Genomic DNA, 17,986 nt, shown 5'->3' with positions numbered 1-17,986 from the left:
TGTCATAAAATAATTGTTTCTATGCATATGGTCTTATTCGGGATAAAATAATGCTAATTTATGAATATTCTAAAAGTTACTAAGTAACGGATTTAAAAAACAAATCTATTGGCCTAATCAGTGTATGTAGTTATGATTGTTTGAACAATTATCTATTTTAAATCATTATGACCTTTTGTTCTATCACAAAAATAATTGTTTCTGTTTGTACAAGCATATTCGAAATAATATAATTCTAATTTATTAGTATTTCAAAAATTAATAAGTAAGAGATTTAAAAAATTAATCTATTTACCGAACAAGTTCAAATAGTTATGACTATTTGAACAATTATCTATTTCAAATTGCTATTACCTTTTTATTTTGTCATAAAACAAAAATTTTCTATTCATGCAAGCTTATTTCAAATAAAATTAATAAGTAAAATATTTAAAAAATAAATCTTTTTACCTAATAATTTCAAATAGTTATGACTATTTGAAAAATTATTTATTTCAAATTGTTATAACCTTTTGTTTTATCATAAAACAATTGTTTTTCTTCACACAAACTTATTTGGATTAAAATAATATGAATTTATTAATATTTTGCCAATTAATAAGTAAAAGATTTTAAAATAAATTTATTTATCGAACAAGTTCAAATAGTCATAACTATTTAAATAATTATCTACTTCAAATCGTTATGACCTTTTGTTTCATTATGAAACAATTGTATCAGTTTGTATAGGCTTATTATAAATAAAATAAAACTAATTTATTAATATTCTAAAATTTAACGAGTAAGAGATTTAAGAAAATGAATCTACTTACTGAACAAGTTCAATTAGTTATGATTATTTGAACAATTATATATTTCAAATTATTATGACCTTTTATTTTGTCATAAAGCAATTGTTTCTATTCATACAAGCTTATTCCGAATAAAATAATTAAATGTCAATATTCCAAAAATTAATAAGTCAAAATAAAAAAAATAAATCTATTTTTGAACCTATTCAAATAATTATGACTATTTATCTATTTGAACAATTATCTATTTCAAATAGTTATGACCTTTTGTTTTGTCATAAACCAATTGTTTCTATTCATACAAGCTTATTCAAAATAAAATAATACTAATTTATTAATATTCCAAAAATTAATAAGTTAAACATTTAAAAAATAAATATGTTTACTAAGCAAGTTAAAATAGTTATGACTATTTGAACAATTATTTTTTTTCAAATAGTTATGCTCTTTTGTTTTATCATAAAACAATTATTTCTATTCAAACAAGTTTATTCTAAATAAAATTATACTAATTTATTAATATTTTGCAATTTAATAGGTAGGAGATTTTAAAAAATAAATTTGTTTATCAAACAAGTTCAAATAGTCACATGCACTTGAACAGTTATCTATTTCAAATTGTTATGAAATTTTGTTTTGTCGTAGAAAAAGTATTTCTATTCATACATATTCTGCAATTTAATAGGTAGGAGATTTAAAAAATAAATCTGTTTATCGAGCAAGTTGACATAGTCATGTCCACTTAAACAATTAGCTATTTCAAATTGTTATGACCTTTTGTTTTGTCATAAAAAAGTTGTTTATGTTCATACAGAATTATTGAAAATAAAATAATATTGATTTATTAATATTTTGAAAATTTATAAGAGATTTAAAAACTAAATCTGTTTATCTAACCAGCTCAAATAGTTATGATTATTTGAACAATTATCTATCTTAAATTGTTGTGAACTTTATTTTGTCATAGAACAATTGTTTCTTTTCATACAAGCATTTCGGATTAAAATAATGCTGATTTAATAATATTCCAAAACTTAATAAGTAAGAGATTTAAAAAATAAATACATTTGCTAAACTAATTCAAATAGTTAGGACTATTAGAATAATTATCTATTTCAAATCGTTTTGAACTTTTATTTAGTCATAAAACAATTATTTTAGTTTATATAAGTTTATTCAGAATAAAATATTCCTAATTTATTAACTTTCAAAAAATTAGTAACCAAGAAATTTTAAAAAATAAATGTTTACTAAATAAGTTCAAATAGAAAAGACTATTTGAACAATTATCTATTTAAAATTATTAAAGCCTTTTGTTTTGTAATAAAACAATTGTTTCAGTTCATAAAAACTTACTTGAAATAAAATAATACTATTTTATTAATATTTCAAAAATTATTAAGAAATTTAAAAACTAAAGCTATTTTTTAATCAGTTCAAATAGTTATGACTATTTATACAAATATCAATCTTAAATCGTTATGATAATTGTTTTGTCATAAAGTAATTATTTTTGATCATATGAGCTGATTTGGATAAAAATAATACTAATTTAATAATATTTCAAAAATCAATAAAAGATTTAAAAAATAATTGTGTTTACTGAATTAGTTTGAATAGTTAAGGCTATTAGAATAATTATCTATTTCAACTTGTTCTAACTTTTATTTAGTTATAACATAATTGTTTCAATTCATACAAGCTAATTTGGAAGAAAATAATACTAATTTATTAACTTTTGAAAAATTCATAAGCAAGAAATTTGAAAAAATAAATCTGTTTACCAAGCAATTTCAAATAGTTATGACTATTTGAACAATTATCTATCTCAAATCATTATGATCTTTATTTTTCATAAAACAATTGTTTCTTTTCATACAAGCATATTTGATTAAAATAATATTAATTTAATAATATTCCAAAAATTAATAAGTAAGAGATTTAGAATTAAATATGTTTGTCAAACTAGTTCAAATAGTTAGGACTATAAGAATAATTATCAATTTCAAATCATTTTGATCTTTCATTTAGTCATAAAAAAATTATTTCAGTTCATACAAGCTTATTTGGAATAAAATAATACTAACTTATTAACTTCCAAAAAATTAATAAGCAAAAAATTTTAAAAATTAAATCTGTTTACTGAACAAGTTCAAATAAATATAACTATTTAGACAATTATCTATTTAAAATCACTATGACTTTTTGTTTTATCATAAAATAATTGTTTCAGCTCATAAAAACTTATTTGAAATAAAATAATAGTACTTTATTAATATTTCAAAAATTATGAAGCAAGAGATTTAAAAACTAAAGCTATTTTTTGAACCAATTCAAATAGCTATGACTATTTAAATAAATATCAATCTCACATGATTATGATCTTTGTTTTGTCATAAAATAATTGTTTCTGATTCAGATAAAAATAATACTAATTTAATATTATTTTGAAAATTAATAAGTAAGAGATTTAAAAAATAAATATGTTTACCAAATCAGTTCAAATAGTTAACACTATTAGAATAATTATCTATTTCAAATCGTTCTAACCTTTTGTTTAGTCATAAAATAATTGTTTCAATTCAAACAAGCTTATTTGGAAGAAAATAATACTAATTTATTAACTTTTGAAAAATTAATATGCAAGAGATTTGAAAAAGTAAATTGATTTACCGAACAGGTTCAAATAGTTATGACTATTTGAACAATTATCTATTTAAAATCATTATGAACTTTTGTTTTATCATAAAATAATTGTTTCAGTTCATAAAAATTTATCCAAAATAAAATAATATTACTTTACTAATATTTTAAAGATCAATAAGTAAAAGATTTAAAAAATAAAACAATTTGTCGAATCACTTCAAATAATTATAACTATTTGAATAATTATCTATTTCAAATCGTTATTATCTTTCGTTTTGTCATAAAACAATTGTTTTTCAACATACAAGCTTATTTTAAATAAAATCATTATTTCCTTTTGTTTTGTCATAAAACAATTGTTTTGAACAAACAAGCTTATTTTATATAAAATAATACTAATTTATTAATATTTCAAGAATTAGTATGAGATTCAAAAAATAAATCTGTTTACTAAACCAGTTCAAATAGTTATGATTATTTGAACAATTATCTATTTCAAATTGTTATAATCTTTTGTTTTGTCATAAAATAATTATTTTCCTTCATATAAGTTTATTCGAAATAAAGTAATACAAAATTAAAAATATTCTAAAAATCATAACTAAGAGATTTAAAAAATAAATCAGTTTGTCGAACCAATTAAAACAATTAAAACTATATGAAGAATTATCCATTTTAAATTGTTATTACATTTTGTTTTGTCATAAAGAAATTATTTCATCTCATCCAAGTTTATTCGTAATAAAATAAAACTAATATTTTAATTTTTCAAAATTTTAAAAGTTAGAGATTTAAAAAAAATTTAATTTACTGAACCAATTTCAAATAATTATAACTATTTGAACAATTATATATTTCAAATCATTATAACCTTTTGTTTTGTTATAAAATAATTATTTTTTTTCATACAAGCTTATTTGAAATAAAATAATACTAATCTAATAAGATTCTGACAATTAATAACGAAGAGATTTAAAAAATAAATTTTTTTGCCAAACCATTTCAAATAGTTAAGGATGTATGAACAATTATCTATTGCAAATTGTTATGGCCTTTTAGTTTGTCGTAAAACAAATTTTCAGTGCTTACTAACATATTTGGAATAAAACAAAACAAATTTACTAATATTTCAAAAATTATTAAGTAAGTGATTTAAAAAATAATTATGATTATTTGAACAATTATCTATTTCAAATCATTATTACCTTTTGTTTTGTCATAAAACAAATGTTTGTGTTCATATAAGTTTGTTTGGAGTCAAATAATATTAATTTATAATATTTTAAAAATTAATAAGAGATTTAAAAAATAAATTTGTTTATCAAACCAGTTCAATTTGTTATAACTGTTTGAACAATTATTTATTTCAAATCATTATGACCATTTGTTTTGTCATAAAACAATTGTTTTTGTTCATATAGTCTTATTCGGAATAAAGTAATGCTAATTTATTAATATTTTGAAAATTAATAAGTAAAGGATTTAGGAAATGTATTTGTTGGCCTGACCAATGCAAATAATTATAGCTGTTTGAACAATTATCTATTTCAAATCATTATGACATTTTGTTTTGTTATAAAACAATTGTTCCTATTCATACAAGCTTATTCCAAATAAAATAATATAAACTGACTAATAATCCAACAATTAATAAGCAAAAATTTAAAAATAAATCTATTTGCTGAACACGTTCAAATAGTTTTGACTATTGAACAATTATTTATTTCAAATCGTTATGACCTTTTAGTTTGTCATAAACCAATTATTTTTGTTCATAAAAGCTTACTCAAAATAAAATAATATTAATTTATTAAATTTTCAAAAATTAATAAGTAAAAGATTTAAAAAATAAATCTATTTACCGAGTGAGTCCGAATAGTTATGACTATTTAAATAATTATTTATTTCAAATAGTTATGACTATTTAAATAATTATTTATTTCAAATTGTTATGATCTTTTGTTTTGTCATAAAACAATTATTTCTATTCGTACAAGTTTATTCGAAATAAAATAATACTAATTTATTAATATTCAAAAAATTAGTTGGAAGTTTAAAAAATAAATCTGTTTACCAAACAAGTTCAAATAATCATGTCCATTTGAACTATTACCAATTTTAAATCATTATGACATTTTGTTTTGTCATAAAACAATTGTTTCTATTCATTCAAAATTATTTAGAATAAAATAATACTAATTTATTAATATTTCAAAAATTAATAAGCTTAAAAACTAAATCTATTTACTGGACCGGTTCAAATAGTTATAATTATTATAACAATTATCTATCTCAAATTGGTATGAGCTTTGTTTTATCATGAAACAATTATTTCTATTCATACAAACTTATTTGGAGTAAATATTGCTAAACTAATAATATTCTAAAAATTAATAAGTAAGAGATTTAAAAATAAATGTGTTTGACAAACTAGTTTAAATAGTTAAGACTATTACAATAATTATCTATTTCAAATTGTTTTGATTTTTGTTTAGTTATAAAATAATTATTTCAGTTCATATATGCTTATTCAAAAAAAAAATAATACTATTTTATTAACAACCAAAAAATTAATAAGCAAGGAATTAAAAAAAAAATCTACTGTAAAACAAGTTCAAATAGTTATGACTATTTGAACAATTATCTGTTTAAAATTGTTATGGCCTTTTGCTTATCATAAAACAATTATTCAATTCATAAAAGCTTATCCAAAATTAAATAATAATACTTTATTAATATTTAAAAAATTGAAAAGTTGGAGATTTAAAAAATAAATTAGTTTATCGAATCAACTCAAATAGTTATGGCTGTTTGAACAATTATCTAATTCAAATCATTATGAACTTTTGTTTTGTCATCAAACAATTGTTTTTCATCAAACAAGCCTATTTGGAATAAAATAATACTAATTCATTAATATTTCAAAAATTACTAAGTAGGAGATTATCTATTTATTGAACCAATTTAAATAGTTATAATTATTTAAACAATTAAATATTTCAAATCATTATAACCTTTTGTTTTGTCATAAAACAATTATTGATGTTCATACCAGCTTATTCAAAATAAAATATTGTTGAACCAGTTCAAGTAGTTAAGGGTATTTGAATAATTCTCCATTTCAGATCGTTATGACAATTTGTTTTGTCGTAAAATAATTGTTTCTATTGAAACAATCTTATTTCGAATAAAGTGATGCTAATTTATTAATATTCTAAAAATTAATAAGTAAAAGATTTAAAAACTGAATCTGTTGGCTTGACCAATACAAATTGTTATGACTATTTGAAACATTATTTATTTCAAATTATTATGAACTTTTATTTTGTCATAAAACAATTGTTTCTTTTGTATAAGCTTATTCGGAATAACATAACTCTAATTTATTAATATTAAAAAAATTAACAAATAAGTGAGTTAAAAATTGAATCTGTTTATCAAATAAGTTGTAATAGTTATGACTGTTTGAATAATTCCCTATTTCAAATCGCTATAACCTTTTGTTTTGTCATTAAATTATTTTTTCTATTCATACAAGCCTATTTCAATTAAAATAATACAAATTTATTAATATTCAGATGACTAATAAATAAAAGATTTAAAAAATAAATCTATTTATTGAATAAGTTCAACTAGCTATGACTATTTGAACAATTATTTATTTCAAATTCTTATGACTTTTTGTTTTGTCATAAAACAATTGTTTTTGTTTATACAAGCTTATTTGAATTAAAATAATATTAATTTATTAATATTTTGACAATTAATAAGCAAAAGATTTTAAAAATAAATATGTTTATCAAACAAGTTCAAATATCCGTAACTATTTGAATAATTATCCATTTCAAATCATTGTGACCTTTTGTTTCATAATAAAACAATTGTATCAGTTTATATAGGCTTATTAAAAATAAAATAATACTAATTTATTAATATTCTAAAAATTAATGAGTAAGAGATTTAAAAAATGATTTTATTTTCCAATCAAGTTCAAATAGTTATGACTATTTGAACAATTATCTATTTCAAATTGTTATGTCATTTTGTTTTTATCATAAAATAATTGTTTCTATTCATAAAAGCTTAGTCTGAATAAAATAATATAAATTTATTAATATTCTAGATATTAATAAGTAAAATTTAAAAAAGAAATCTATTTTTTGAACACATTCAAATAGTTATGATAATTTGAATAATTATCTATTTCAAATAGTTATGACCTTTTGTTTTGTCATAATCCAATTGTTTCTATTCATACAAGCATATTTGAAATAAAATAATACTAATTTATTAATATTCCAAAAATAAATAAGTAAAAGATTTAAAAAATAAATCTATTTACTGAGCAAGTTCAAATAGTTATCACTGTTTGAACAATTATTTATTTCAAATAGTTATTATATTTTGTTTTGTTATAAAATAATTGTTTCTATTCATATAAGTTTATTCAAAATAAAATAATACTGATTTATAAATATTTTGAAAATTAATAGGTAGGAGATTTAAAAATTAATACATTTGTCGAACAAGTTCAAATAGTTATGACCTCTTATTTTGTCATAAAACAATTGTTTCTATTCATGCAAAATTATTTAGAATAAAATAATACTAATCTATTAATATTTTGAAGATTCAACTTGTACAAACAGAAATAATTATTTTCTGACAAAATAAAGGTCATTACAACTTGAAATAGATAATTTTTCAAACTAATATAACTATTTGTATGGGTCAAACCAATGGATTCATTTTTTTAAATCTGTTACTTATTAATTGTTAGAATATTAATAAATTAGCATTGCTTTTATTTTGAATAATTCTGTATCAATAGAAACAATTGTTTTATGACAAAACAAATGGTCATAAAGATTTGAGATAAATAATTGTTCAAATTGTTATAACTAATTGAACTAGTTTGGTAAACATATATTTTTTAAATCTCTTATTAATTTTCAAAATATTAATAAATTAATATTATTTTATTTCGAACAAACTTAATATTTGTTTTACGACAACAAAAAGTAATAATGATTTGAAATAGAAAATTATTCATATAGCCTTAATTATTTAAATTGGTTCAGCAAACAAATTTATTTTTTAAATCTCTTAGTTATTAATTTTCATAATATTATTAGATTAGTATTATTTTATTTTGAATAAGCTTCTTTGAACATAAATAATTGTTTTATGACAAAACAAAAAGGTTATAATGATTTTATCTATTTCAAATCGTTATTACCTTTTTTTTTATCATAAACTAATTGTTTCTATTCATAAAATCTTATTCGAAATAAAATAATACTAATTTATTAAAATTTCAAAAATTAATAAGTAAAAAATTAAAAAAATAAATCTATTTGCCTAGCAAGTTAAAATAGTTATGACTAGGGGTGTAAATGATACATTAGTACCGCAAGCTACTCGGATTCGATTCGAAAAAAACTCGAATTCGGTTCGATTATTGTCGAGTCGAGCTTGAGCTCGAGTAGCTCGACTTATCGATCGAGCCGAATTCGAGTATTCTTATATCTCACTCAAGTAGCTCGCGAGCCTAATCGAGCTTTTATATTTAAATATATTTTTATTATTTTAATTAATAAAATATTTCGAGTCCGAGTTCGAGTTCGAATTTGAGCATGAATAATCGAACTCTTGTCGAGTATACAAATCAAGCTTATTTTTACATATTAATCGAGCTTAATCGAGCGAGCTTGAGTAGCTCGAATTCGATCACGAATCGAGCTCAAGCTTGAAAAATAAAACTCGATCGAGCTCGAGCTGTGTATCAAGCCCCGAATTGTGAGTCGAGCTCGAGCTTCTCACTATTCGGCTCGGCTCGGCTCGGCTCGTTTACACCCCTAGTTATGACTATTTAAAAAATTATTTATTTCAAATTGTTATGATCTCTTGTTTGTCATAAAGCATATGTTTCTATTCATACAAGTTTATTTGAAAAAAATAATACTAATTTATTAATATTCTAAAAATTAATAAGTTGAAAATTTTAAAAAAAATCTATTTATTAAATAAGTTCAAATAATCATGTCCATTGGAACTATTATCTATTTCAAATCGTTATGACATTTTGTTTACAAATTATTTTTATTCATACAAAATTATTCAAAATAAAATAATACTAATTTATTGATATTTCAAAAATTAATAAGAGATTTAAAAATTAAATCTGCTTATTGAACCAATTCAAATAGTTATGACTATTTAAACAATTATTTATCTCAAATCATTATGATTTTTTTTTTGTCATAAAAAAATTGTTTCTATTTATATAAGCATATTTGGAGTTAAATATTGCTAAAATAATAATATTTTAAAAATTATTAACCAAGAGATTTTAAAAATAAATATGTTTGCAAAACTAGTTTAAATACTTAAGATTATTTCAACAATTTTCTTTTTCAAATCGTTATGACCTTTTATTTAGTCATAAAATAATTGTTTTAGTTCATATATACTTATTTGAAATAAAATAATACTATTTTATTAACATTCAAAAAATTAATAAGCAAGAAATTTTATAAAAGATCTTTTTATTGAACATTGGTTTTATCATAAAACAATTGTTTTAGTTCATAATAGCTTATCCAACATAAAATAATATTACTTTATTAATATTTCAAAAATTAAAAAGTTAGAGATTTAAAAAATAAATCAGTTTATTAAATCAATTTAAATAATTATAGCCATTTTGTTAGCATTGAATTGATCCTTATTTTGAAATGATAAAATATTAAAGATAAATAAACTTGATCAAAATTTTGAAAAAGATTTATTTAGTACATATTCTTAAGTTTTATATTTTGGTACTAAATAAATAATATAATTTTCAAAGTTTAAACAAACCTTTCTTTGTTTCATATTTCTCAAACCAAATCTATCTTTAAAGATTATTTATTTGAGTTAAATGAAAGTCCAATTGTTGTTTTAAAGTGAATTTATTTATTTTGGACTTAATACAATTTTGATTATATTGGTTTTGAGAAAAAGATTAACTTAAGAAAGTTGTTTTACAAGAACCAAGTTTTCGAACATTGAATTTATTTTATTTTTTTGTATTAATTCATAAAGTTTTAATATTTGAATTTTATATGGTTGGAAAGCTCTTTGAATCTAGTTTTTAATGGATCAAACAAAATCAAAATCCAAATTTTCTAAGAAAAGATTTTGAATTTTTACTAGACACTTTGCAGTTGTCAAAAAAACTGCATAAGGGGTAAACTTTAAAATTCACTATAATTCGTACTCAATGAATTAGGTGATGGATTTTATATGGATAGAAAACCCTTTAAGTATAGTTTCTAAATCTTCAAACGTTTTGTGATTTGGATTTATATAACTTAAGATATGATCAAATTAGTGAGTAGAGTGCAAAACAGGAGATAACCACCCAGCCATTGACAGGATCGATCCCCTCATGGAAGGGATTGATCGGGTCGTGTTGTTTAAGCATGAAATGGCATAAAACTTGAACCAATCGATCCCCTCAAGGAAGGGATCAATTGGGTCTGGGCGAAATCACACTAACGGCTATTTTTTTCATGCATTCAATGGCTACTTTCACTTCCCAAGCTTCCCCAATGGCTATTTCTTTAATTTCTCTATAAATTGGGCACTCTAATGCACCAAAAGGATTGATAAATCAAGAGAGCAAGAGCCAACAAGCTATATTTTCATTCTATAAAAAAAATCAAGAGTTTTTAGAGCTTCAAAGTCCATATCTTTGTATTTATTATATCCAATTTTTAATTATTGTTCATTCATCATTTTTTTGTACTTAAACTTAGCAAACACTTAGCCTTAGAGAAGTTGTTCTATTGTTTGCAAAATTACCTTTGATATACAAGGGTGGAAGAGAATAAGAGGTGAGGTATCCTCTTGAGAGCTTTGTAGTGAGATTGGGTAAAATACTACAAAGGGTAGAGGTTTCTATCTTAAGCCTTAGAAAGAAAAAGATAAGTTGTATTTTCAATTCAAGAATAGTGGAGTGAAGCCTTGGTGTGGACAACCAAGAAGAGAGGACGTAGGTGCCTTGTGGAGAAGGACTGAACCTCTATAAATCATTGTGTTTGATTTCTCTATCCATATTTTTTTACAATTTATTGTTGCTTATATTTGATTTTAGGTTCATTAATTGTTATTGTTTGCATTATATTTTCATCAAAAGTGCTTATTGTTTTAATTTTCATTCAACTAAATTAAAATCATTATTTGAGAAGAATTTGGAGAAATCCAATTCACTCCCTCTTGGTCATCATCTCACCGATAAAGCTAACACATTTGAACAATTATTTATTTCAAACCATTATGAACTTTTGTTTTGTCATAAAACAATTGTTCTTCATCATACAAGCCAATTTAGAATAAAATAATACTAATTTATTAATATTTCAAAACTTTATATGTATGAGATTTAAAAAATAAATATGCTTATTGAACCAATTCAAATAATTATGACTATTTAAACAATTATATATTTCAAATAGTTATAATCTTTTGTTTCATCAAAAAATAATTATTTATGTTCATACAAGCTTATTCAAAATAAAGTAATCTAATCTAATAATATTATGAAAATTAATAACTAAGAGATTTAATGGCTATGTGAACAATTCTCTATTTCAAATCGTTAAACCTTTTGTTTTGCCATAAAACAAATGTTTTTATTCATATAAGTTTATTTATAATAAAATAATATGAATTTATTAATATTTTGATAATTAATATGAGATTTAAAAAATAAATCTGTATAAAACTAGTTCAATTAGTTATAACAATTTGAACAATTATTTATTTCAAACTGTTATGACCATTTGTTTTGTCATAAAACAAATTTTCTATTGATATAATCCTATTTGGAATAAAGTAATGCTAATTTATTAATATTCTAAAAATTAATAAATAATGAATTTAAAAAATGAATCTATTGGCATGATCGGTACAAATAGTTATAATTGTTTGAACAATTATCTATTTCAAATCATTATGACCTTTTGTTTTGTCACAAAACAATTGTTTTGTTCATACAACTGATTAGGAATAACATAATTTTAATTTATTAATATTTTAAAAATTAATAAGTAAGAGATTTAAAAACTAAATCTATTTATCAAATAAGTTCAAATAGTTATGACTATTTCAACAGTTACCTATTTCAAATCGCTATAACCTTTTGTTTTGTTATAAATATTTTTTTTGTATTCATAAAAGCTTGTTTCAATTAAAATAATACAAATTTATTAATATTTTGACAACTAATAAGTAAATGATTTAAAAAATGAATTTGTTTGCCAAATAAGTTTAAATAGTTATGACTATTTGAACAATTATATAATTCAAATCGTTATGACTTTTGTTTTGTCAAATAGTCATAACTATTTGAGCTTGCTCGATAAATAAATTTATTTTTTAAATCTTTTATTTATTAATTTTTGGAATATTAGTAAATTAGTATTATTTTATTTCAAATAAGTTTATATAAACAGAAACAATTGGTTTATGACAAAACAAAATGTCATAGCTATTTGAAATAGATAATTGTTCAAATAGTTATAACTATTTGAATGTGTTCAGAAAATAAATTTATTTTTTAAATTTCTACTTAGTAATTTTTGAAATATTAGTAAATTTATATTATTTTATTTGAAATAAGCTTGAGTGAACAAAAACAATTGTTTTATGACAAAACAAAAGGTCATAATGATTTGAAATAGATAATTGTTCAATTAGTTATAACTATTTGAACTTGTACGGTAAATATATTTCATTTTTTAAGTCTCTTACTCATTAATTTTGGGAATATTAATAAATTAGTATTATTTTATTTTGAATAAATTTATATGAATTGATACAATTGTTTTATGGCAAAACAAAAGGTCATAACGATTTGAAATAAATAATTACTCAAATAGTTGTGACTATTTGAACTTGTTTGGTAAACATATTTATTTAAAAAAAATTTTCTTATTAATTGTCGAAATATTAATAAATTAATATTATTTTAATCTGAATAAGCTTGTATGAACAAAAAACAATTGTTATATGAGAAAAGTAAAAGTCATAACAATTTAAAATAAATAATTGTTAAAATAATCATAACTGTTTAAACTTATTCGATAAACAGATCTATTTTTTAAATCTTTTACTTATTAATTGTTTAAATATTAATAGGCTCAAGCATTAGGGATAGTTGTAGGGGTTGGCGCAATAAACATGGGAGAAATATCCAGACCGCCCAGCCAGGACCAAGCTTGCAACATGCCTGTACCGTACCTAGGTGGACCTAGGGGAGATTGGTAGATCCAGAATCTTCTAGAGGTATCCATGATTGGTAGCATTCAGTGGGAGGATCTGGTCAACCCTAAGAATCAGGAGGGGGTCCCTAGAATCAGGGTTTAATCTATGTATTAATGTGTAAATCCTTTAATTCTTGGAATCATATAATCTTTTGATTTTAGGAAGCAACCATAATTAGTATTAGGGCCTCAACTATCAATAGAGGTCACCCTACCCTTAGTTGTACATCATCAGACACATTTTGTCTATAGTAATATACAATACATTCCAATATTCTCTTATTTTCTCAAACTTGCATATTTTGCCTTTCTAGTTGGTCTAGTGCCCGCATGCTTGGTTCATAGGCTGACTTAGACATAAGGAGCTCATTCCTAGTCTAAGGCTGCATGGATTTTGATTTAAAGGTCTAAGCCTATGATAGTTGGTATTAGAGTAGGTTCTGTGTAGGTTCTGTTCGGTGATGTTTAGATCATACTCAAGGCATTTGCAGAAATGGCATCCCGGAGTAATGTTGCTAGCCAATAACCAAAGGCCTAGGAGTAAGGCTATGGAAGGGGGAAGAAAGTTAGTTCTAGGGACATTTAGTCTACCATGGGTAGGAGGCTGTCTAAGGTGGAGGTGACAGTGGGCGTTGCGAAGGAGAAGCTTGACGAGGTTGAGACTCATATCGAAGCATTGGACTCCATGGAGGAAGAGCTCAAAAGCAAGTTGCAAGTGGCTTTGAATAAGGCCATTGACATGATCACCCAAAAGAATGAAGCCTTAGAGGCCTAGGTGGAGACCATGCATAAGAAGATGGAGGAGCTCAAGGGGGAGCTTGTTGCTTGCAAGACAGCTATTGGGAATGGCATGATTATTGGAGTGTCTAAGACTTGTGTGGATATTCCTAAGCCCAAAAAGTTCAAGGGGACTAAGATAGCCAAGAAAGTAGATAATTATCTATGGGGGATGGAGTAGTACTTCTAGGCCACGAGTATATAGGACAATGCTACTAAGGTAAGCACTGCTTTGATGTATCTTACTGATGTTGCCTTATTAAGGTGGAGGCATAGGTGACACCGGCCCTATAGATGGATGGTTTGTTAAAGAAAGGGTAATGGCCTAGACATGAGCATGGACACCCTACACTTGTGCACTGTACACCTAAAAAGGCCTATTGAGTGCAAGAAGATGGTAAGGACCTCATGGTATAGAGAAAAGGGTAATGGCACGTTAGGCATAGAGGCATTGCATGGTTCAACAAGCTAGGATCACATAAGCCTATGTGATGCAAGTGGTGCATGCCCCAAAGGGCCAATTGAGCATGAAGAGAAGGTAATGGCACGTCACCAACTATGGCACTACTTAATTTGACACGCATTGGTTTCATAAAAACCATATTGGGATTATGACCAGAATAAGGGATGACTATGATGTTGTACTAAGAACCATCATGTACCAAGAACCATTGTGTTCCAAAAACCATTAAGACAAGAGTGGGACATCGATCTGACAAGTTCGAGAAAATGTCATGGTCTGCATACAAAGTTGTAAGCCAAGTCAGTTGATAGACTCAACTTTTTCAAGTTAGTGTAGGTGTAGGTGAAAGACCTAGAAGGATTGAGACCAAGGTCTTAAGGGCACATACTAGGCTCAATGAGTAAGCTAGGGCCTACGCTAAGGTGTAATAGTATGGTAAGGTGAGCAACCTAGTACCGAGAATGGGGACTACTCATTGGAAAGTTCTAGAATGCCCCAAAAGAGTGGCATGAGAAGGTAGGCACAAAAGGCTCTAGATTAGCCTAGAGACAGGCTAGGCACACAAGTGCAGAAGAGTCTAGAGAAGCTTAAAGATAGGCTATGTGCATGGCCATTAAAGGTTCTAGAAGGGCCATGTGTAGGAATAGCAATAGGTACTATAGTTACCAGATGAAGAAGCTTTGAAAAGCCTTAGCTCTAAGTAAAACAGTGATTAAATGGGGAATGTTCTAGAACCCACTAGGCATGGGCACTCAACTAGTGTGCCCAGACATTTCCAAACATGAGGCTCAATAGAGAGCCTAGAACCAGCTAGATTTTGCAAAGGCCTTAGCCAACCTAGGAAGTGTCTAAGGACTATGCAATGGACTAAAGGCATATGATGGCCACACACTTGGATCAATAAAAGCTATATGTGCTAGGGAAACTTAAGTATAAATAAAAGTCTTTCCTCTCATTTGTAAGAAGTTAGCAACAACAAGAGAGAAGTTAAAAGAACTAAGTCTTAAACTTAGCCATACATAGAGACTTAGGGATAGACGTAGGAGTCATTGTAAGGATAATGAGTAATTATACATAATGTCAAATAAATAGAAATACAATTGCTTTAACTTTCATTCCTAGCTTTCTCTCAAGCTGCTAGAGAGCCAATAGAGTGCACAGCATAAACGTTCAGCATAAAGTTGGAAAAAAAAGCTAACTTAGGCAGATGGATGGTAGTTTCCAACCTAAGGCTGCACGAGTGCTAAACTTTAGCCCTCTACCCATGACATATGCATTGGCTTGGCTAGGCCAAGGCATTTTTATGGTTGATGAAAAAGGACCACGAGGTTGCCAAATACCCAAAAGACTTGGCCAGACCAAGCTTGTGACCATCGCTTCTGCTTGTATCATAGCCATTGCCCAATTTAGGGGCTTGGTCTAGGGTCTAGGGCAACATCAGCTGTAGGCATGGGTATGAACTTGGCATAGCTAAGCCTTTTTCTCATACATGCCAACTGATTAGGGCGATGGACAGTTGTAGGTCACTAGAGCAACTAGTCACTTAACAACACAGCTAGAAGGCATACATGGCTTGCATTTTGCTCCAAGGATGTTGCTGTGGATGTATGTAATGACAAGCTCATCATCCATACCTTTTGCCTATATGGGGAGGAAAAGGGGGCCCAAATAATCACCCTCTAAAAAGCATGAGAGATTTTACAAATATTTCAATAGTAGACATTAAAATGTCTAAAATGGAAACACTTTTTCAAATAGGCATATCCTGCACTAATGGTCCATAGGTGCCAATAGTGGTCAAGGCATGTGTTCGTACCAAGGCCCAGCATGTGCCAATAGTGTTCGAGGTAATTGCTCGCACCAAAGGCCATCCTATGCTGATGCTGATCGAGGTAATGTTTGTACCAAGTTTAGATTGTGCCAATGCTAATTGAGGTATGTGCCTGCATCAAGGGGCAAATCAATGCATGTACCTACACCAAGGGCCAGCATGTGTCAATGGTGATCAAAGTAAATGCCCATACCAAGGGCCAGCTTGTGCTAATGGTGATCAAGGTAAGTGCCCATACCAAGGGCCAACTTGTGCTGGTGATGGTTAAGGCACGTGCCCGCACCATGCAGTAGCATGTGCTATTGATGGTTGAGGCCTTGGCCAAAGTTTGATTTTGAGCCACGTTGTAATGTTGGGCTCAAGCATGTGCTGGCACTACATTCTGTTGCTTATAGCACCATCACTAAAGCATCATTAGAGAACTTGATCGATGGCATTGAGGGTTCTAATAATTAGTGGTGGTGGGCTAGAGGGTGAGTGCATGATGTGTGATGGGTGCTACCCTCAGCCCTTATATTAGCCCCTTATCCCCTTAGGAACCTTGACAACTCTCCCCCTCAATAAGCATAAGAGCTTTTACAAGTTCACATCTAATAACAATTCAAATGTTTAATGAGGATGCTTTTTTCAAATGGCCACAAAATCTTCCATACTTTGATTTTTTAGCTGAATTTTTTTATAGATGCCAACAAAAATACAAAGATCATGTATACCAAAATTTGGGCCAAAACTCTTAAAATAATTTCAAAAAATCTTAAACCGTAAAAAATTTTAAAAATCATGAAAATAGAAAATGGTTTATCTTGCCATGAAACTTCTCATGAAGGCTTAAGAGACCATTATATGAATTTACAAGCCATAAAAATGGCATTGGCATGGTAAAAATATAAAGATGTGCCTGAACCTACCTACTATCCAATCTTGGTTTGCATGGTGCGTAGCCCAGAAAACTACCATCTACATGCCTAGCTACTATGCGGCCTTAGGTAATAAACTATCGTCCGTATGCCTAAGTCAACCCTTAACCGACTCTTTATGCTATGCACTTGTGCTGAAACTCAACAAACCTCCTAGGAGTTTAGGAAAAGGCTAGGAAAGAAATGGTTAAGGCAAGAGTAGTTTATTTACTTGATGGGGTATGTACACTTACTCTTAGAACACAGTTCAT

Source organism: Durio zibethinus, chromosome 10 (assembly GCF_047325235.1).
Source record: "Durio zibethinus cultivar Kanyao isolate XHJ-2024 chromosome 10, ASM4732523v1, whole genome shotgun sequence".
NCBI lineage: Eukaryota > Viridiplantae > Streptophyta > Magnoliopsida > Malvales > Malvaceae > Durio > Durio zibethinus.
The sequence above is the reverse complement of the archived record's forward strand: the minus strand, read 5'-3'. Positions refer to the sequence as shown.